This window comes from Rhincodon typus, chromosome 29 (assembly GCF_021869965.1).
Source record: "Rhincodon typus isolate 14 chromosome 29, sRhiTyp1.1, whole genome shotgun sequence".
Taxonomy (NCBI): Eukaryota; Metazoa; Chordata; class Chondrichthyes; order Orectolobiformes; family Rhincodontidae; genus Rhincodon; species Rhincodon typus.
The window spans coordinates 814,693-837,303 of NC_063360.1; the positions used below are offsets into that span (position 1 = coordinate 814,693).

At 41.9% G+C, this 22,611-nt stretch overlaps 1 long non-coding RNA gene across 1 annotated transcript; it reads right to left on the minus strand.

Annotated features, from left to right (window-relative positions):
• Window positions 1-3,629: 3,629 nt before the first annotated feature.
• On the minus strand, window positions 3,630-21,026 carry LOC125486489. The gene is made up of 3 exons (XR_007265154.1): window positions 20,978-21,026; window positions 8,597-8,766; window positions 3,630-3,668 (listed from the first exon to the last, which is right to left on the minus strand). It is a non-coding gene; the product is annotated as an uncharacterized LOC125486489 (long non-coding RNA).
• Window positions 21,027-22,611: the final 1,585 nt, after the last annotated feature.

Sequence of the window (22,611 nt, forward strand, 5' to 3'; positions counted from 1 at the left end):
CAATAAATGTTCCTAGGACACGGACACACGAGTTTACATACAGAGTAAAGCTCCATCTTCACTGTCCCCATCAAACATTCCCAGGACAGAGACAGCAAAGGGTTAGACACAGCTTGATTTACCAACCGTGCGTACACTAATTTCTGTACAGAGGAAAAGGAGGATGCATTTGGCTTGGTAATCACTCTTTGCTTATTTATTCACTGCATTGAGGAGTTTGTCCAAGTGATGAACCCTGAGCCTTGTTGCAGGCTTGATCACAGCCACTCCCTGTTTGTTAAACAAATAGATTAAAAGAGGAATGCAGGCCAAGCTCTCAGCTACAGTCCATCCCTATAGATCTTGCAATTCATTTTGCAAATGTGACTGTCAGGATTTGACTTCCTCTTTTTACACTGTCAGTTTTCAGAGTGGCACCACTGGCCACCAGGCCTGCTTCTTGGAATTGTTTATTCAGTCTGAACTCACTCGGACGCTCTATGACCTCCACATTCTCAAACTGCTTTATACCAGATTGTTTCTGAAATGTCTGTTAATTAGGGACAGGGAAAGGTCATTATGCCCTTTCATGTCTGTTTGATTTTTCAGTGAGATCATGGTCTGTACATCGTACAGAGGCTGCCACTGAGAAACAACTCAGGAGGATTCTGGGAGAATTCGACTCAGTCTCCATGTCTAAGAAGGGGATCGCAAAAGACCAAAGAAAGGAGAGTGAAAAACCAGAAGTTGGGTTCATATGGGAACTAACAACATAGGGAGGGATAGCATGGAGAACTTGCAAGATGAGTTTTAGGAGTTGAGGAGTAGGTTGAAATGCAAGATCTCCTGGGCAGTAATCTCAGAAATACTACCTGTGCCACGAACTTCATCACTTAGGTAAAGGTATATCAGGGAGCCTTTGAAGGAGGGTGTAGAAGGGAGGGGCTTAGATTTTTGGCACATTAGGATTATTTCTGGGACAGGAGAAAGCCATTAAGAAGACAGGGACTTCACCTGAGCAGAAAAGGGACTAATATCCTGCCTGAAAGAATAAATAGTGTTGTGGCAGTAGATTTAAAATTGTAAAGGAAGGAGTTGTAGACTTGCTCGCTGAGCCAGTGTGTTTGATTGCAGACATTTCGTTACCTGGCTAGGTAACATCGTCAGTGCACCTCTGGTGAAGCATTGGTGTTCTGTCCCGCTTGTTATTTATATGTGTTGGTATTACTTCTAGTTTTGTTCTTCAGTGGTTTGTATATCAGGTCCAGTTCAATGTGTTTGTTGATGGAGTTCCGATTGGAATGCCAGGCCTCCAGGAATTTCCTGGCATGTCTCTGCCACCAAGAGACATGACCAATTCTCACTGGTCTCCGTACACACTGACAAAGAAGGACATGAATTCGACTGGAACAACACATCCTTAACAGCACAAGCCCAATAGAGACATGCCAGGGAATTCCTGAAGGCCTGGCATTCCAACTGGAACTCCGTCAACAGACACGTTGAACTGGACCCAATGTACAAATCACTGAAAAACAGAACGGGAAGTAGTACCAACCAGCCCAGCGAACCGAGGCATATAAATAACAAACGGGGCAGAACACCAACGCTTCACCAGAGGTGCACTGATGATGTTACCTAGCAGGGTGATGAAACATCTGCAATCAAACACCGGCTCAGCGAGCATGTCCAAATCCTCATCCACAACCCGAGCTACAAATCTTCTCAGAAAAATTGTAAGGCGGGGGTTGAGCTGACAAATGGGTCTAGTTTAGGGAATATCAGAGAGGGCAAAAGAGAGAAGGTGATGAATAGGGAAAAGGAAGTGAGGGAAGGATATAGTGAACAAGGAAATGAATGCCTTCTAATGGGCAAGAAAGATAGAGAGATTTTAAAAAAGACAGCAGAGGCAATTTTTTATGAGCGGGTGGTTCACATATGGAATGAACTTCACGAGGAAGTGGTGGATCCGGGTACAAGTAATAAAATAGATACATGAAAAGGAAAGACTTGGAGGGATTTTGGCCAGGAGCAAGCAGGTGGGCTTAGTTTAGTTTGGAATTATATTTGGCATGGACTGGTTGGACCAAAGGGTCTGTTTCCGTGCTGTATGACTGTATGACCTGAGGTAAGGGCAGCGTTAAATAGTATGTATATAAATGCACAGATTATAGCGAACAAAAGTGAGGAACTGGAAGCAGAAATTGCTCTGGGACATTTGATGTAGCAGTATTGACAGAAATATGGTTCAAGCCAAAGCAGGATTGGATACTTAATGTTCTGGGTTATAAGGCTTTCGGTAGAAATAGGGCGGGTAAAAGAGGAGGTGGTGTAGTAGTCCATTTCAAAGATAGAACCATTGCTCTGTTCCTGAATTAAAATCTGTATGGTTGGATGTGAGAAACAGGAAGGGAGCAGTGATCTTGTTGGGGGTATTATAGACCTCCAAATAATGGGAAGGAAGTAGAAGAGAGCATTGGTAGGCAGATTATGGAAATCTGCAGGACAAGTAGGGTTGTGATAGTTGGTGACTAGGATAGACTGGGAAAAAGGTAGAATGAGGAGCTCAGAAGGGGGAGAAATTCTCACATTGTGGGCAGGCGAACTTTCTGGAGCCGTATATATTCTACCAACGAAGGGACTATGCTGGATCTGGTCTGAGGAAATGAAGCAGGCCAGGTGGATAACATCAGAGTGGGGGAGCATTTGGGAAAGAGTGATCATATTAATTTGGGAAAGGATAAGAACCAGTTAATGATTAAGATCCCAGATTTGAAAAGGGAAGATTTTAGGGGTCTAAACGTTGAAATGAGCCATGTTGATTGGAAATGCATTTTGGTGGACAAAACAGCAGATGAAATATGGGATAATTTCAAAGTGGAGATGAATAGGATGCAAGCTGGGTACATACCATCAGAAATAAATACAGGATGTCCAAAGTTAGAGTACCCTGGATGACTAAGGGTATTGATGAGATAATAAGGAAGACAAAGGAGACATAAGGTGCATACTGGAATATTGATTGATTTATTGTCACGTGTATGAAAATCCAATGAAAACCTTTGTTTACGAGTGGTACAGGCAGATCACAGCAAGCAAAGGATGTACAGATCAAAAAGACTTAGGCATACAGGTTACATTGCAGGTTACATTATTTGAGGCTAGAGTCCATTCAACAGTCTGATAACAGCCAGAAAGAAACTATTCCTGAACCCACTTGTGTGGGGGGTCAGGCTTCTGTACCGTCTGCCTGACGGAAGAGGTTGTAGGAGGTCATTACTGGGGTTCGATGGGTCTTTGATGATTTTGGCTGCCTTTCCGCGGCAGCGAGCTGTATAAATGGAGTCCATGGATGGAAGGTTGGCTTCTGTGATGGTCTGGGCTGTGCACACCACCTTCTGTAATTTCTTACGGTCCTGTGCAGAGCAGTTGCCATTCAAGGCCATTACGCACCTGGACAGTATGCTTTCTATGGTGCATCTGTAGAAGTTGGTGAGGGACCTACGGTCATGCCAAATTTCCTGAGCCGCCTAAGGAAGAAGAGGTGTTGTTGTGCCTTCTTGACTGTCACATTTACATGGGAAGTCCAGGACAGATTGTCTATTAATGTCACTCCGAGGAACTTAATGTTGTTCACTCTCTCAACCTTAGTTCTGTTGAAGTAGATGGGGGCATGTTCTCCTTTTTTTCTTAAGTCGATGAATAATAATAGCAATATAAATCAGAAAGAGTATCTCAAATGCAGGAGAGAGGCTAAGGCCAGAGGAAGAGTTACAGCACAGAAACAGATACTTCAGTCCAACTCATCCATGCTGACCAAATTTCCTTAACTAAACTAGTCCCATTTGCCTGCATTTGGCCCATATCCCTCTAAACTGTTCCTATTCGTCTACCTGTCCAAACAGCTTATAAATGTTGTAACTGTTCCTGCATGTAGCACTTCCTGTGGCAGTTCGTTACACATTTGAACCACTTTCTGTGTGGAAAAAGTTGCCCCTCCAGTTCCTTTTAAATCTTTCTCCTCTCACTTCAAAACTAGAAAGCAAAATTTTAAACTTCCCAAGCCTAGGGAAAAGACCTTTACTATTCACCTTATCTAAGGCCCTCAGGATTTTATAAATCTCCGTAAGGTCACCCATCAACCTACTGTGCTCTGGTGGAAAAAGTCCCAACCTCTCCACCCTCTCCTTATAAATCAAACCCTCTAGTCCTGGTAACATCCTTGTAAATCTATTTCTGAACCCTCTCCAATTTAATTATATCCTTCCTATAACAGAGCGACCAGAACGGTAGACAGTACTCCAAAAGTGGTCTCACCAGTGTCCTCTGCAGCTGCAACAAGATGTCCCAACTCCTATACTAAATGAACTGAGTAATGAAGGCAAGCGTACCAAACACCTTCTTTATCACCCTGTCTACCTATGACTCCACATTCAAAGAACTATGTACCTGAACCCGTAGGTCTCTCTACCCAAGGCCCTACATTGAGGAAAGGTTGTTCTTCAAGCATATTAATAGTAAAGATTAACGAAGGATAGAATGGGGCCCATAAGGAACAAGCAAGGTAAGCTGCTCACTGAAGAATTAATATTTTGCTTCTGTCTTTGTCATCATCTTCTAATTTGGCAATGGCTGAGTTGAGAACGTGGGTGTTGAGCAACTGAGCAGTATAGTGATAAAGAAGAGGTGCTAAAAAGGCTGGCAGCACTCCAGGTAGAGAAGTCTCTAGGCCCTGATGGGATGCATTCAGGATTTCTGAGTTAAGGGAGCAAATTGCAGAGCCACTGACAGAAATTTCCCAGGCTTGTCTAAACACAGGATCAATCCCAGGGGCCTGGAGGATTGCAAACATAATACTGTTGTTTAAGAAAGGTGCAAAGGATAATGCAGGAAACTACAGTCCTGTCAGCTTGACATCAATAGTTGGAAAACTAACGGAGGCCATAATATGCGGCAAGGTAAATATACACTTAGGGAAAAAAAGTAAATACTAGATAGTCAAAATGGCTTTGTCAAGGGCAGGTAATGTGTGACAAATTTAATTGAACTCTTTGATAAGGTGACAGATAGTGGATGAGGGTAGTGCTATGGGTGTGGTATATTTTGACTTTCAGAAAGCATTTGATATTGGTACTACATTGGCAGGTTGGTTAGCACATTAGAAATGTTTGGGATTGAATGGGTCCTTGGCAGCATGGATTAGAAGTTGGCTAATGGATAGGAAACAGAGGGTATGTATGGATGGACGTTTCTCAGATTGGAGACCAGGTGAATGTATTGTTCCCCAGGGATTAGTGTTTGGACCCTTGCTTTTTCTGATTTATATAAACAATTTGGCAATGTGTGTCGAGGGCAAAATCTCTAAATTTGCAGATGATACTAAGCTAGGGAGAATAGTGAGTTGTGAGGATGATGCTGAGCAACTTTAGAAGGACATTGACAAGTTGGTCAAATGGCAGACACCTGGCAGATAAATTTCAATGCAGAGAAGTGTGTGAAAGACAATAGACTCAATGACACAACTGTGAGGGGAATATAGGAGCATAGGTACATCAGGGTTCATGTGCATGGTTCTCTGAAGATGTCCAGAAGTTAAAACAGTTGTTAAGGCTTATAGGATCCTTGGATTTATAATTAGGTGGGCATAGAGTATAAAAACAAGAAAGTAATGCTGCACATCTACAGATTATTGATCAGACCATGTTTGGAGTATCGTGTCCAATTTTGGCACCTTATTTAAGGAAGGATGTTAACACCTTCAAGAGAGTGCAGAGGAGATTTACTAGAATGATACCAGGAATGAATGATTTTAGATGCAAGGAAAGATTAGAGAAATTAGACTTATTTTCCTTGGAGCAGAGAAGATTGAGGGGACTTTATTGAAGTGTTCAAAATTATGAGTAATTTTGACAAGTTAAAGAAGGATATTCTGTTTCCATTAGTTATGTCAGTAATTAAGGATCATGATTTCAAAATTGTTAGCAAGAGAGCTAGGAGTGAAATCAGGAGAAATTTCCTAGAGTTGATATGATTTGGAATGCACCGCCTGGGAATGGTGGAGGTGGATTCCACAGGAGGTTTCAAAAGAGCTGGATATATATTCGAAAGATGCATTTAGAGGGCTACGGAGATGGGGCTGGATTTGGGACTAGCTGGGTAGCTCTTTCAGGGCCCCATATCTCAGGAGGGATGTACTGGCCCTGGAGCGGGTTCAGAGGAGGTTCACGAGAATGGTCCCAAGAATGAAAAGCTTAACATATGAGGAACGTTTGAGTTTAGAAGGATGAGGGGGGATCTAATTGAAACTTACAGAATACTGAATGGTCTGGACAGAGTGAATGTTGGGAAGATGCTTCCATTGGTAGGAGAGACTAGGACCTGAGGGCACAGCCTTACAGTAAAGGGAAGACTTTTTAGAATGGAGATAGGGAGAAACTTCTTCAGCCAGAGAGTGGTGAATCTATGGAATTCACTGCCACAGAAGGCTGCGGAAACCAGGTCATTGAGTACATTTAAGACTGAGATAGGTTCTTGATTATCAAGGGGATCGAGGGTTACGGGGACCACGTTGTGAGCAATGAATATAGCAGACTAAATTAACAGAAGTACAAGTAAGTGGCTGTTTTATTTGGATGGAGTGTTTGGAATGTTGGACAGTGAGAAGAGAGGGAGGTGAACAGGCTTCTACCCTGCATACACTAAAAGGTTGCTGTCGGAAAGGAAGAGAGCCTTGGAGGTGATTGAGGAGTAGAATAGGATGTTGCAGAGGAAATCTTCTCTTCAGAATTCTGGAAAGTGTTTGGAGACGGCAGAAATGATGGTGGATGAGTTATTGGAATATGAGGACAGGAGAGATGGAAAGGAATGAGAGCAGAATTGCAGAAAATGCATACAAGACATTTAGCATGCTTGCTTTCATTGCTCAGATCTTTGAGTAAAGGAGTAGGGACATTATGTTGAGATTGTACAGGATGTTGGTGAGGCCTCTTCTGGTATGCTATGTCCACTTCTGGTCTCCCGGTTATAGGAAGGATATTATTAAGCTGGAAAGGGTTCAGAAAAGATTTACCAGCATGTGGCTGGGAATGGAGGTTTTGAGTTATAAGGAGAGACTGGTACATTTTTCACTGGGGCGTAAGAATATGAGAGGTGACCATATAGAGATTTACAAACTATTGATGCAATTTTAAAAAGACATGTGCAGCAATTTTTTAATACAAAATGGTTCATGTACGAAATGAACTTCCAGAGGAAGTGGTGGATGCAGGTACAATTACAACATTTAAAAGACATTTGGATAGGTACATGAATAGCGCAGGCAGGTGGGACTAATTTAGTTTGGAATTATGGTTGGCATGGACTGGTTGGACTGAAGGGTCTCTTTCCGTTTTGTATGAATGTTGGAAACTCAGTGTAGGTTTTTACGATTGTTTTGAGTGGCACAAAGAGAGATCTGTCTCAGTAACTAGACTGAAGCAAAACACAAACATACAGAAAAGTTGATTATCTTTTTACTGTCAGCATCTCATTATCCACATTCCAATCTTCCTTCATATGTAGGAAATGTAACAGACATCCTTTCTACATTAGGTTAACGTGTTAAGGTCTCCTTCACTCAGTCAGGGATTAAACTGAAGTAAAACTGCCTCTTCCATTATCAATGTCTGTCCTACTCTGTCTGCTCCCAAGTCATCTTAGAATGTCTTCATTCGTATTGTCTCCTGTTGACACAGGTGTCAACAGAGACTCTATTGACAGTAACCTCTCAGTTGTTTTTTGTATGAAGATAATATTTAACCCTTACAGACTAAAATTAAAATTTCCCCTAACAGTCCCCACCCCCCTTTTGGCACCTTACCCTAAGCCCAAGGTAACCAATACAATAGTGTCATCCTTGTCCTTTACCCCACTCTATCTCATCTTGATATGGGCCAGGTATCCAGCTTAGGTTTGTAAAGGCAATGAGTCAATCCTCTGTATCATTTGGCCCTTCATTCATGGTCACTGAACTAACGTCCTGTTGTCTGGATTTTTGAATTCCCATTGCCGTCTTCTGTATGAAGTCAGAAATCTCATGACACCAGGTTATAGTCCAACAGGTTTATTTGAAATCACAAGCTTTTGGAACACTGCTCCTTCGTCAGGTGAAGTCTCCTTTGCTCCTTCGTCAGGTGAAGTCTCCTGCCTTCACCTGACAAAGGAGCAGCACTCGGAAAGTTTGTGATTTGAAATAAACCTGTTGGACTATAACCTGGTATCATGAAACTCCTGATTTGTCTACCCCAGTCCAACACCGGCACCTCCACATCATCTGTGTGGTCTGCCCGTGCAATAAATCAGAACCTGTCAGATGTAAAGTCAATAATCATTGGATGACAACCAAGGCATGGGGAAACTATCCCAATCCAGGGATGAATCTATAATTGCCTGAGTCTGCTGTTGGGGTGTATAGTATGTCCTATACACTCACCATACCTCATCCCAGATTAGGGTGACGTGCTCAGGCAAGTGTGGAACAACATAGGAGAACTCATTTAGGCATTGTATGAGGTTGACTTTCATATTTTCTTCAGCTTAAACGGTAGCTTTTCCTTTTTAATATTTCAACTAGTCCTACCTTCGCTCATGTTGCCAGCCGCTGTAGATGCTCTATATGCACGTAGTCATACAGCATGGAAACAGACCTTCAGTACAACCAATCCATGCCAACCACGTTTCCAAACTAAACTAGTCCCATTTGGTGTGTTAGATCTTTAAGTTGGCCAGTGGTTAAACCATCATTGTGTGCTGAAAGTTAAAGAGATGTGCTTCTGTTATCCACAAAGGAACCGTACCCTCATAAATTTGTCTCAAATTTTCCCACGTTTGTTTGAGTACCCATGACCTATAGGTACTGCAAACATTATTCACATCATCTGTATGTTTAGCCATCTGAATCAGTTTATTGACAGCGCTCACATGACTCTCCAGTACAGTGATCAGGCTCTGAACAATTCCTGTGAGGCCTCGGTCTGTGATTGAGTACCTTGAATCCCTCAACCCTTTTAAATTTTCTTAAATTGTGAACTTAGGCTTTGGACCTTATTAGTTAAATCAATGGCATTAACTATCAAGGCTCCTGTATTGAATACTATGACGACATCATTTATCAGGTCACATTTCAGCCTGGGTTCTTTCTCCCAGACTACAAGCCATGTTCCACCATTCTGAAGAGTTGTTTCTATCATTAATTGATCCACTAAGGTTGTTTACAGAGCTCAAGTTGGGATTGAACATTATCGAGGCAGGGTTATGTCAGACAGGTTTATGACTACAGTTACCAGCTTGTGGTGCACATTATCATACAAGATCTTATCACTAAATGGTACACGTCAATTTTCCAGCAATTTAAAGTTCAGGAATTTAACAGACGACCTAATGTCTCCAGAGAGTTTCCACCAGTCATTCGTATGTGTCAAATGCATGATTACTTACTGTCATACAGTTACGTTCAGAGCACTTTGTTGAATGTTGAACTTTGTATTACTTGTAGTGTGGTACTTATGCCCTCTGTTACAAGCACCAGTCCTATGAACATTGGCATGAGAAACATTTTGTAAATTAAACAAATAACCAACCTGGTTGGTTAGTTGAATTAGTTCTAAAACAAATTAATTAGTAAAATGTTTCAGTAGTGGCCAGTATTTCTAGTGCCCTTTTCCTTTTGTCTATATGAGCACATGTATCACTAGTCATAAGTACCTCATTACCTACTCACCTAGGTGCAAACCTTATCTCCCACACTGGGGACCTCAGCTGATCTCTAATCCCCTGCCATAGCTCTTTGCACAGCTCCCACAAGAATTGTTTCCCTGTCTCTGTCATTAGTCTTTTCTTCTCAATCCAATTACTATTGTGTTTCCTGATACCCCAGACCAGTTGCTGCAGCCTCCTGAGTGGCTGTATCTACCAATATGACTTGTCCCTACACAGATGAATATTGTAGTAGGTCTGCCTACTGTTGTGTATTCCCTGGGTGTTAACTCATTTCAGTCTGTATAATCGATTGTTAATAGGTCCCATCGGTTTTAAGATGGGCCAAATGGGACAGTTAGTTTTGGACTGTGCCCACCTAACCATTCCATCTCACTCAAGGTTCTAAATTATAACTCATACTACTTACTGCACCTCCTGCATTATTGTTTTTCCCTCACTGATGAGTCACCTTTATCCTAGAGGACCATTGACTGCATCTTCACTACTGAGAAAGAGAGATCTTACGGTAAGGTTATCACACCTCAGGCAAGGACAAAATTGAGAAGGCCTTTTGTGGTGGCCTCAGCAGGACAGGAATGAAACCCATGCTGTTGAACCCCATCTGTGATCCAGCCATCTAATCAAATGAGATAACAGCCCCAACACAACTACATCTTGATCAGTAATATTTTATACCATGGTGAAAGAATACTAATATTCTCAGATAGTTTGTGGCCCACGCTAATTCTTCCAATAAAGAACACACTTGTTAAGATTTCAAAGCCTCTAGGATGGTTGAAAACAGAACAAACGGGCAACATCAAATCACACAATTGCCAGGTCCCACAATTAAGCAGTGGTAGCTCCTCCATCCCAGGAATGGCTCAGATTGGTTTGGACAGTCAGACATCACTCACCCCAGGACTGACACCGAAGGGTAGTCAAATCACTGTTCAGGACTGTCACCAAGAACTAGCCCACAACCCCAGGACTGGGAAAAGCTGGCTCACGGACCCCTAGGGCTGGCATGGAGATCTAAACTACATTTCCAGGACTGGCACAGTTCTGATGCACAAAACATGATACTGAGTTGGATTCGACTTAAATCAGAGCCTTTTAAAAGCTCCTACCAAAGCAGAGATGGCTAGTTCAGTTCAGTTTCTGGTCAATGGTAATTCAGATATTTTCCCCGACTACCATTAACTCCAGTTTTGCTCAGGCTCCTTGATGTCATGTTTGGTCAAAAACAGTCTTAATGTCAAAGCCTTCTGTGGTGGCCTCAGCAGGACAGGAATGAACCCCATGCTGTTGAACCCCATCTGTGATCCAGCCATCTAATCAAATGAATAACAGCCCCAACACAATTACATCTTGTTCAGTAATATTTTATACCATGGCGAAAGAACACTAATATTCTCAGGTAGTTTGTGGCCCATGCTAATTCTTCCAATAAAGAACACATATATTAAGATTTCAAAGCCTCTAGGACGGTTGAAAACAGAACAAACTCTTGTCTATGTTTGAACCAAGCCTGTAATGAGATCGGGAGCTGAGTGGTTCTCTCACAACCCGAATTGATCATCATTGAACAGGTAGTTGCTGAGCAAGTGCCTCTTGATAGCACTGTCAATGATCCTTTCCATCACTTTACCGATGGTTGAAAAGTAGACTGATAGGGCAGTAATTAGCGGAGTTGGATTTGGCCTGCTTTTCGTGAACAGGAGATACCTGGGCAATTTTCCACAGTCAGATAGATGCCAGAGTTGTAGCTGTACTGGGAACAGCTTGGTTAGGGGTGCAGTTAATTCTGGAACTCACATCTTTAGTACTATTGCTGGAATGTTGTTAAGACTAACTCCCAGGACTCTGAAACACTGCAGGTTCTCCATTCTTAGTAGGCAGGCCTGATAACGTGTCAGGTGCCTCGCCTTTCCCAGCTGGTGCTTGTCCTGATTTGCATAGCTGTGCTGAGAAACGTCTTTATCACTGGACCTTTGGACATTACACGCACTGAACAATAACAGACGCCACATCCTATCTAAATAGTGCAGTCTCAAGTAGGATTCATATGCAGAAGGAATGAGAAAAAGACTTGGATTCATATTATACTTTCCACAACTTTTGCAATGTATTATCCAGAATTCCTTTATGTAATGTACTTACCGTTGTAATATTGGAAACATAGTAACAAACTACCGAAATATCCCATGAAAAACAATAAGAAAACAATTCAGTAATTTATTAATAATTAACCATTTAATAGAATTTCTCAAAACGTATACATTTTCATCTTGCACTCATCAGGACAATTCACAAGAATACCAATTCAACATACATTTATATGTAGTTTCCTAAATTGATTGTCAGTGTAAATTCTTCGTACACTCAGGATTATCCAGCTAATGTCCAATTGCAGAATCACATTTAACATTGGACTCCGTGTTGCAGATTTTGCAAGCCTCAGCTGGTTGGATACTGTGAGTACCTTGCTGCTTGTGAGCAGTGTCATGATTCACTGATGTAATGCACTGGAAATCAAGCCCCTCTATTTCCAGTGTTTGCACAAGAGTAAAAATTTGATTAAACTACTGAATTGCCTAATTCTACCTCACTATCTAAGTCACATTAAAGGAAAATGTACCTTGGGTCTTTTTCATAAACAAGTAAATAGCTGTCTTTTTAATCAATGGCAAAAAGAAATCTGAATTGCTAACTTGTATCTCTATAACTTAAACTGTACCATTTTCTTAAATTTCCCATACACTTGCAAACAGACACAAAAACACAAGACAAAAGACAGGTATTATGGTTGGGGAAGGGGAAAAGTTGTCCTAGAACAACAGTCTGGATCACAAACAATGATACATTGTTTTCATTCAGTTTCTTTCACCATTTGCTAATGAAGAGCAGTTGTTGATGCACCAATTCTCAGTCTTTCATTGAGTATTCAAGAATTTGTCCTTTCACTGTCACTGAAAGTGGTTTTTCCTTTAACAGGGGTTTGTAGAGAAAGCAGCTCACAGATGGTAAGGTGAGGGAGAGTAGCAAACTTCTAGGAATTTTCTTTTACTCCTCCGCATGCAGAGTTTTGCAGGCTACATGTTTTCTGCTGTATTCTCCACCCACAAAGCTGTAGCAACTTGTCCAGGAACCTATCAAAGAAGTTGTTACCACACTGACCTCTCCTAACCCCACAACAACTGGCATCAATTGAAACCCAATCAAAAGACTCTCTGGTCAAAATTGCCCCAAACATACACATGTGGTGCCATTTTGTTTGGAGTTCTCTCTCCCTCTCCCTGCTCCAATAAAGCAACATTGTAAATACAACTGTGTGTTCCAATAACTTGTTTTTAAAACTGCAAACTTCTTCTTACACAGTTTCCTTGGTTTAAAACAATTTATTTTTCCCATTTTTAGTCCACAATCCAAAAAAATATAAAAGTGATCTTTACAACAGCCAAAAGGTTATGTTGTTTGCTATGATCTGCCTGTCTTTGGAACGTACAACCTTCCTACATATCATCACACCGGTACTGAAATTCATGTACCATATTACTAATTATGTGAGAGGCAGAATGTCCTCTTGGCTTGATAGCAGCACTCTGTTTGTAGCAAACACCACTTGTGTTGCAAACACACCAAAATATGTGACAGCTGTTTGCTGATTCATTACTGAGGATAATGCCCTGACTAATCAGAGTTAACCTGTGTGATTTAAAATTTAAACATAGCTTGTCAGTTAACTGTCAATCATCAGTTGGTCCATTCTCTGTAGCAAAGTCTCAACCAATCACACTCCACTTGCTGTCTTATCACTACCTTCTTCTCATGCAGTGTTAATGTTTCCTGCTTGCATTGGTATTCTCATGGATTGTCCTGATGAGTGTAAAATGAAAAGCTTTGATAAAATGTGTCTTTTTTCACCAGTTCTCAAATACCAGGCAACTATTTGTAATTAATAGGGCTTGAAAGGGCTGACAAATGGCAAGTAACATTTATGCCACACAAGTGGAAGCAATGACTAACTTACCTCAGGGATTCGTGGCCTTGTTTCCAGGGAGTGGAGTAAGACAAAAAAAAGCACACAGAACAGTGACTGCACAGTAACTGAAGCCAAGCTGAAAAAGTGAGGTCATGGGAAGCTATGGCTGGTAGGAAATCTGTCCTAAATTTGAAAAAAACACTGCCAAACCAATTAATAAATTAATTAGCTAGCTAGGAATTAACTGACTAATAATTAACTAGTAGAAATGGCAGGGCAGGTGTTGTGCTGTGGCTGTATGATGTGGGAGCTGGATGATCCCATTGAGAGCCGCAGTGATCACATCTGCAGCAAGTGTTGCTTGCTGGAGGAACTTTGGCTCAGAGTTGATGAGCTGGAGTCTGCGCTTCAAACACTGTGGCACATCCAGGAGGGGGAGAGTTACCTGGATGCTTTGTTTCAGGAGACGGTCACACCTGGTGGATTAAGTACCTTAGATTCGGTCAGTGGTCAGGGACAGTAGCGCATGACTGTGGGGTGGGTAGGTGGATCCTGTATTCAGGAACAGAGAAGCCTCAGCTCTTGACCTTGTCCAACAGGTACGGGGCACTTGCTCCCTGTGTGGATAAGTTACAGGGTTATAGGGAGGATGAGCCAACTGACCACTGCACCGTGGTACGGAAGGCCATTCGAGAGGGTGGAGTAAAAAGACAGGTGGTAGTTGTAGGGGGTTCTATAATTAGAGAATAGATAGCATCCTTTGTAAGCAGGATTGACAGTCCTACAGGGTATGCCAGGGTGAGGGACATCACTGAGTGGCTTCAAAGGATATTGGAGAGGGAGAGGGAGAGGATCCAGTTGTTGTGGTCCATGCAGGGACAAATGACATAGGCAAGACAAGGAAAGAGGGCCTGTTTGGAAATTATCAGGAACTAAATTAAATAACAGGTCCTCAAGGGTTATAATCTCGGGATTATAAACTAAACTCTGATTTTAAACTAGAAAACAGGTGGAGGGGGAGTGGAAAAGAAACAAAGTAGCAGGTTAGCAAGTTGGGGTGGGTGGTGGATTCAACCGTATGGAAAAATATGAAAAGAAGGGAGAACTCAGGAGAAGTTAAAATATCCAGATCACAAAATAGGCCAGAGTGTACGGAAAGGGTTAGGAATCTAACTTCAAGGACACCGGATGATGGGATGACTATGAGAAGAGGGACGGTAAATATAGGACTGAAGGTGTTGTATCTGAATGCATGCAGTATACGAAATAAGGTAAGTGAGCTTGTGGCACAGATTGAAATTGGCAAGTATGATGTAGTGGGCATCATGAAGACATGACTGCAAGGGGATCAGGAATGAGAGCTAAATAGGATATACATCTTATTGAAAGGACAGGCAGGTGGGCAGAGGGGGTGGTGTTGCCTTATTAGTAAGAAATGAAATTAAGTCAATAGCAAGAAACAACCTCAGTGGTAGGGAAATTATTGGAGAGGATTCTTCGAGACAGGATTTACTCCCACTTGAAAATAAGTGGGCATATTAGCGAGAGGCAACATCATTTTGTGAAGGGGAGGTCGTGTCTCACGAACTTGGTTGAGTTTTTTGAGGAAGTGACGAAGATGATCAATGAGGGTAGGTCAGTGGATGTTGTCCACATAAACTTCAGTAAGGCCTTTGACAAGGTCCCTCATGGCAGGCTGATACAGAAGGTAAGGTCACACGAGGTCAGAGGTGAGCTTGCAAAATGGATAAAGAAACTGGCTGGGTCTTAGAAGACAGGGTACCAGTGGAAGGGTGCGTTTCTGATCCTCCAAGATCAGTGTTGGGACCTTTGCTATTTGTAATATATATAAGTGATTTGGACGAGAATGTAACTGGTCTGATTAGTAAGTTTGCTGATGACACAAAGGTTGGTGGAATTGTGAATAACGATGAGGACTGTCAAAGGATACAGTTGGATAAAGATTGGTCAGAGGCTTGGGTAGATAGATGGCAGATGGAGGTTAATCCAGAAAAATGTGAGATAATATATTTTGAAAGGTCTAATCCAGATGGAAAATATTCAGTAAATAGCAGAACCCTTAAGAGTATTAATAGGCAGAGGGATCTGGGAGTACAGGTACACAGGTCACTGAAAGTGGCATTGCAGGTGGAGAAGGTAGTCAACAAGGCATATGGCATGCTTGCTTTCATAGGCTGGGGCACTGAGTTTAGAAATTGGCAGGTAATATTGCAGCTTTATAGAACCTTAGTTAGGCAGCATTTGGAATATTGTGTTCAATTCTGGTCACCACACTACCAGAAGGATGTGGTGGCTTTGGAGAGGGTATAGAAAAGATTTAGCAGGATGTTGCCTAGTATGGAGGGCATTAGCTATGAGGAGAGGTTGGAGAAACTTGGGTTGTTCTCACTGGAACGACAGAGGTTGAGGGACGACTTATGGGGGTCCACAAGATTATGAAGGTCACAGATAGAGTGGACAGTCAAAAGCTTTTTCTCAGGGTGGAAGAGTCAGTTACCAGGGGCTATAGGTTTAAGGTGTGAGGGGCAAGGTTTAAAGGTGATGTATGAGGCAAGTTTTTTTACACAGAGGGTGGTGGGTGCCTGAAACTCGTTGCTGGGGGAGGTAGTGGAAGCAGATACTATAGTGACTTTTAAAGGGCATCTTGACAAATACATGAATCAGATGGGAATAGAGGGATACGGTCCCGGAAGGGTAGGGGGTTTTAGTTCTGATGGGCAGCGTGTCGGTGCAGGCTTGGAGGGCCGAAGGGCCTGTTCCTGTGCTGTAATTTTCTTTGTTCTTTGTTCTTGTTCTAACCTAGGGTCAAATGATGTAGAATCTGTGTAGGTAGAGTTGAGGAACTACAAAGGTAAAAAAAATACATAATTGGAGTCAGGATGTGGGGCACGAAATACACCAGAAGATAGAAAAGGCATGTAAGAAATGCAAGGTTACAGTGATCATGGGGGATTTCAACATGCAGGTGGACTGGGAAAATCAGGTTGGTAGTGGAATACAAGGTAAGTAATTTGTGGAATGTCTATGAGATGGCTTTTTGGAGCAGCTTGTGGTGGATCCCACTAGGGAACAGGCAATTCTAGATTTAGTGACAAGTAATGAGGCAGACTTGATAAGGCAGCTTAAGGTGAAGGAACCTTTAGGAGGCAATGACCATAATATGATAGAATTTACTCAGCAATTTTAGAGGGAGAAGGTGGAATCAGATGTAACGGTATTACAGTTGACTAAAGGTAACTACAGAGGAGTGAAAGAGGAAAGAAGCCTAGCAGGAAAGACAGTGGAACAGCAATGGCAGGAGTTTCTGGGAATAATTCAGGAGACACAGCAAAAATTCATCCCTAGGAAAAAGCAGACTAAAGGGAGGATGAGGCAACCATGGCTGATAAGTCAGGGACAGCATAAAAGCAAAAGAGAAAGCATATAATGCAGTGAAGGGCAATTGGAAGCTAGGGGATTGGGATGCCTACAAAGACCTACAGTGGACAACTAAAAATGAAATGAGGAGGGAGAAGATTAAATATATGGGTAAGCCAACCAGTACCATAAAAGAAAATTGCAGGAGTTCCTTTAGATATATAAAGGGTAAAACAGAGGCAAAAATGGACATTGGGCCACTGGAAAATGGCACAGGAGAAATTGTAATAGGGAACAAAGAAATAGCTAAGGAACTGGACAAATACTTTGCATCAGTCTTCATGGTGGAAGACATGAGTGACTTCCCAAAAAATCAAGAGAGCTGGGGGGCAGAGATGTGTATGGTGGCCATCACCAAGGAGAAGGTGCTGGAAAAACTGAAAAGTCTGACAGTGGATAAATCACCAGGACCAGATGGACTACACCCCAGAGTTCTGAAGGAGATAGCTGAAGAGATAGTGGAGGTGTCAAGGAGGATCCAGAGGACTGGAAAATTGTTAATATAACCTTGCACCCCCCCCTCCCCCACCCCCCCAACCTTTTAAGAAGGGAGTGAGGCAAAAGACGGGAAATTACAGGTCGATTTAGTCTGACTTCAGTCACGGTAAGATTTTGGAGTCATTGTGAAAGATGAGATTTCTGAATACTTGGAAGTGCGTGGTAAAATAGGGCAAGGTCAGCACAGCTTCATCAAGGGGAGGTCATGCTTGACAAATCTGTTCGAATTCTTTAAGGAGGTAACGAGCAGGTTAGACAAAGAAGGGCCAATGGATTTTACCTATTTGGACTTCAGAAGGCCTTTGACAAGGTGCCACACAGGAGGCTGCTGAGTAAGATAAGAGCCCATGCTGTTAGAGGCACGATGCTAAAATAGATAGAAGATTGTTTTCTCCCAGACAGACAGAGTATGGGGATAAAAGGGTCTTTATCAGGATAGCAGCCGGTGACTAGTAGAGATCCGCAAGGGTCAGTGTTGGGACCAAAACTTTTCACTTTATACATTAATGATCTGGATGAAAGAGCTGAGGGCATTCTGGCTAAATTTACAGATGATACAAAGATAGATGGAGGGACAGGTAGTATTGAGGATGCAGGGAGGCTGCAGAAACATTTAGACAGGTTAGGAGAGTGGGTAAAGAAATGGCAGATGGAATACAATGTGGGAAAGTGTGAGGTCATGCACTTTGGTAGGAGAAATAGTGGCATTGACTATTTTCAAAATAAGGAGACAATTCAGAAACCTGAAGGGCAGAGGGACTTGGGAGTCCTAGTCCAGGATTCTCTTAAGGTTAACTTGCAGGTTGAGTTGGTAGTTAGGAAGGCAAATGCAATTTTGGCATTTATTTAGAGAGAACTAGAATATAAAAGCACAAAAGTACTTCTGAGGCTTTAAAAGGCTTTGGTCAGACCACATTTAGCATATTGTGAGCGACTTTGAGCCCCATGTCTCGGGAAGGATATACTGGCCCTGGAATGGGTCCAGAGGTTCACAAGAATGATCCCAAGAATGAAAAGCTTAACATATGAGGAATGTTTGAGGACTCTGGGTGTATACTTGATGGAGTTTAGAAGGATGAAGGGGGGATCTAATTGAAACTTCCAGATTACTGAAAGGTCTGGATAGAGTGGACGTTGGGCAAGTGTTTCCATTAGCAGGAAAGACCAGGATGAGAGGGCATAGCCTTAGAGTAAAGGGAAGACCCTTTAGAACAGAGATGAGGAAAACCTTCTTCAGCCAGACAGTGGTGAATCTATGAAATTCATTGCCACAGAAGGCTGTGGAGGCCAGGTCATTGAGTATATTTAAGACAGATAGATTCTTGATTGTTAAGGGCAATCAAAGGAGAAGGCAGAAAAATGGGATTGAGAAATTTATCAACCATGATTTGGGGAGGCAATGGCCTAGTGGTACTATCGCCGGACTATTAATCCAGAGATCCAGATAATATTCTGGGGAGCCAGGTTTGAATCCCGCCACAGCAGAAGATGGAATTTGAATTCATTAAAATATCTGGAATTAAGAATCTAATGATGACCATGAATCCATTGTCGATTGTCAGGAAAAATCCATCTGGTTCACTGATGTCCTTTAGGGAAGGAAACTGCCATCCTTGCTTGGTTTGGCCTACATGTGACTCTAGACCCGCAGCAAAGTGGTTGACTCTCAACTGCCTTCTTGGCAATTAGGGATGGGCAATAAATGCTGCCTAGCCAGTGACGCCCTCGTCCTGTTAATGAATAAATAAAAAAGAATGGCACAGCAGACTCGATGGACTGAATGGCATAATTTCTTCCATAGAATCCCTACAGTGTGGAAACAGGATCTTATCCTTTGTCTTATGATCTTATGGACCATCTCCAGAGGAAGAACATCAATAGCAAATATTGATGCTGTATGTGGGGTGGAGAGAGGTTAATGTAAAAATTAAAAACTTGAATTTTTATAATACTTTTAATGACTACTGAAAATCTCAATGAGATGTTTTTGAAGTGTAGCCTCAGTTGCGCTGTTGGAAACACAGCAACCAATCTGTGCACAGCAGGCCCCCACAAACAGCAATGTATTAATGCCCAGGTAATCCATTTAATTTGATATCAATTGAAGCATAAATATTGGTCCTGGACTCCGCGAAGAATTCTTCAAAATAGTGCCCTGGGATTTTTACCACACCTTGTAATCTATTCACCTTTTGAAAAACGGACCAAATCATTTGGGTAGACTCACTGGCTCAGACATATAGCTGATTACTAAAGTATCCTACCATGACCTTGGAGTTACTTTGGAGGGTGGGGTAAGAGTTTCCAAAGTGAAGTGTAGGGTTAATGAATGGCCTTCAGATTGGAGTTGATAAAAATATGCACAGATTGGAACAGAAATGATTGATAACATCACCACCATCACAGCATTTCTAAATACAGGAGATAACTGGATAAGTTATCCAAACAATTCTTTCCGGGAGTCCCAGAGTTTAGTCTCAGGCCTCTGTCCTTGGATTGTATTCAAAATCAGCTCACGCAATGAAAGGAAAAACAAGTTTGTGACACATCTGTATTGGAGGCAGAATAGAGCAACATTCAACACAGTGACAATTCTCTTTCCAGCAGTAAAAATCAGAGGGAATTAAGAGAGACATACAAATCCAGAAAGGATTCCAACAGATAAATAGGGAGCAGTCACCAGAGGCTGAATGATTAGAAGCCAGACGATATTGATTTGAGGCCAAGTAAACAAGTTATGAATTCATCGTCTAAAATGTACTGCCACCAGTAAAATTCAGAAGTAACTTGGATAAAAGTGTGAATAGAAATTCTTATAGGGGACTGAGGAAGGACAGGAACTTGGTATGAATTGGATTTCTCTTTTAAAGAGATGGCTGAGATGCTGGTCATGGGATGTGGACATTACTGAGATGTGCTGTGTTGATTGCCCATTCCTGATTGCCCTGCAGAAGGTAATGGTGAGCATCCTTCTGGAACTGCTGTAGGCCTGGGGGTGTAGGGACACCCACCAATAAAGGAGCTCCAGGGTTATCGTTGGGTTTTCACAGAGACTTAATCTGGCTCAGTGTATAAAGCAAATACTGTTAATGGGCTTTTCAAACCCCACTCTCACCTGTACTTACCTATTAATGCCACTCTGCTGCTTGTGAACCATCACAATTTCCAGGACTTTTCCTAAATTCTGACTGCAACATTTTGGCTACAGAATAACTCCTAGAACTTGACCACAAATCCAACACCATAGAGGTATTAAAGTGCTGTTATTTTGTGTTGGGAGCCCAATTACACAGATTCAGTGTCGTGCTAATATCCTTTAGGGAAGGAAACAGCCATCCTTACCTCGTCTGGCCTACATGTGACTCCAGACCCACAGCAATGTGGTTGATTCTTAACTTCCCTCTAGACAATTAGAGATGGGCAGCGACTTCCTCATTCTGTGAACGAATAATAAAAAAAAAGTAATTTCTGCATAAAGATTGTTTCTCTTTCTCTTATGGTTTCCCTGAGCCCCAGTTACTTAGAATTATTTATTTCTCTAGGATTTCTCTGAGCACTCTAGCCACACAGAACTAATGATAAAATCAGTACTCCAAGTATCTCCTTTAGACAAACTTTCAGTCCCTGTCTGCAGTCTTTTGAACTGCTGTTCAAAACCCACACCATCTCCTCCCCCCCCAACCACCTCAAAACTGTCCTGAGTGACCTACTGAAAACTTGCACTAAGTCCCTCCCCTATTTCTGCGCAGTATTGGACGTTTCCACTGAGCAACTTTTGAAACTAAATGTTCCATAAATGTCACCAGTCATGGATGGCTTGCTTAGAGACAAATTGCAGACGCTGCCTGGTCTGCTGTGTTCTTCCAGCCTCCTGTTTGTCTACCATGGATGGGGGATTCGCTTGGTTAGCACAACACAAATGGATATAACTGAAGGATTTCATCACAGTATACTATCTGGAACTACTGATCTTCATTAGTCCTCTTGGGATGAATATCATTTTATATTTTCAACCTTATTTTTGAGGGCATTTTTTTTGTGATTTTTTTTGGAGCCATTTTGCACAGGTGTGGGAAGCTCAAGAGATGGCATAAAGCACTGACATCTGACACTTCATAGTAATTTGATGCTCTTCTTTTGCCGTCGTAAGTCTAACAATCACAAACCATTTTATCACGTTGCTGGGCAGATGCCAGTGTTGTAACCATACTGGAATAGCTTGGATAGGTCACGGCTAGTTCTAGAGTACAAGACTTTACTTGTATTACCAGAATGCAGGAAAGAGTCACCTGATGCTGCCAACTTGTATGGTGTGGAGTGATTCATCAGCATCATCAGCAGTCATCTTTATAGATTTGCTTTATTTCTTTCTTGCTGAACACTTAGGTGCAAAGTGATTCAAGTTCTTCCTGATAAAACACTGCTTTTGCTAAGCTAGACCTGCTTTCCTTTCTTTCTGTGATGTCCTCTGCAGTATTTACATCCTACTCTCTGGCCTTGATCTTACTGCTGGATCTTCTGCAAACATTTTTCCAAAATGTTTTTGTTCAACCTTTACTATCAACATAATGTTTTGCCTGTTCTCCTATTAACATGTTGTAGCTGATATCTGACATTTCAAGACCTTCTGCGCATGTCAATAGCATTCTAGAAAATGTTTCTCCTTTCTTAGCAGATGTGCTCCCATATTAGGACAATCCAGCTGATGCAAATTAATTCAGTTGTCCAAACTCTCAGGATTCAGCTAGATTATCACATACTAGTCAAAAGTCTCCCTCTCCCCTGAAATCTGATGTTGAATAAATACCATTCATAAATAATATTAAAACGGGATCCACAGTATGCCTTTAAAGCCTTCAAAATTCTATCAGTCTGGCTTCTCTGCTCCTCAGTGAGATCTAGGGTCCAATACACCCTGTACTGCTCTTTCTCCAGTGCTAAAACCAGTGCAGACACACTTCTTTTTTTTAAAAATT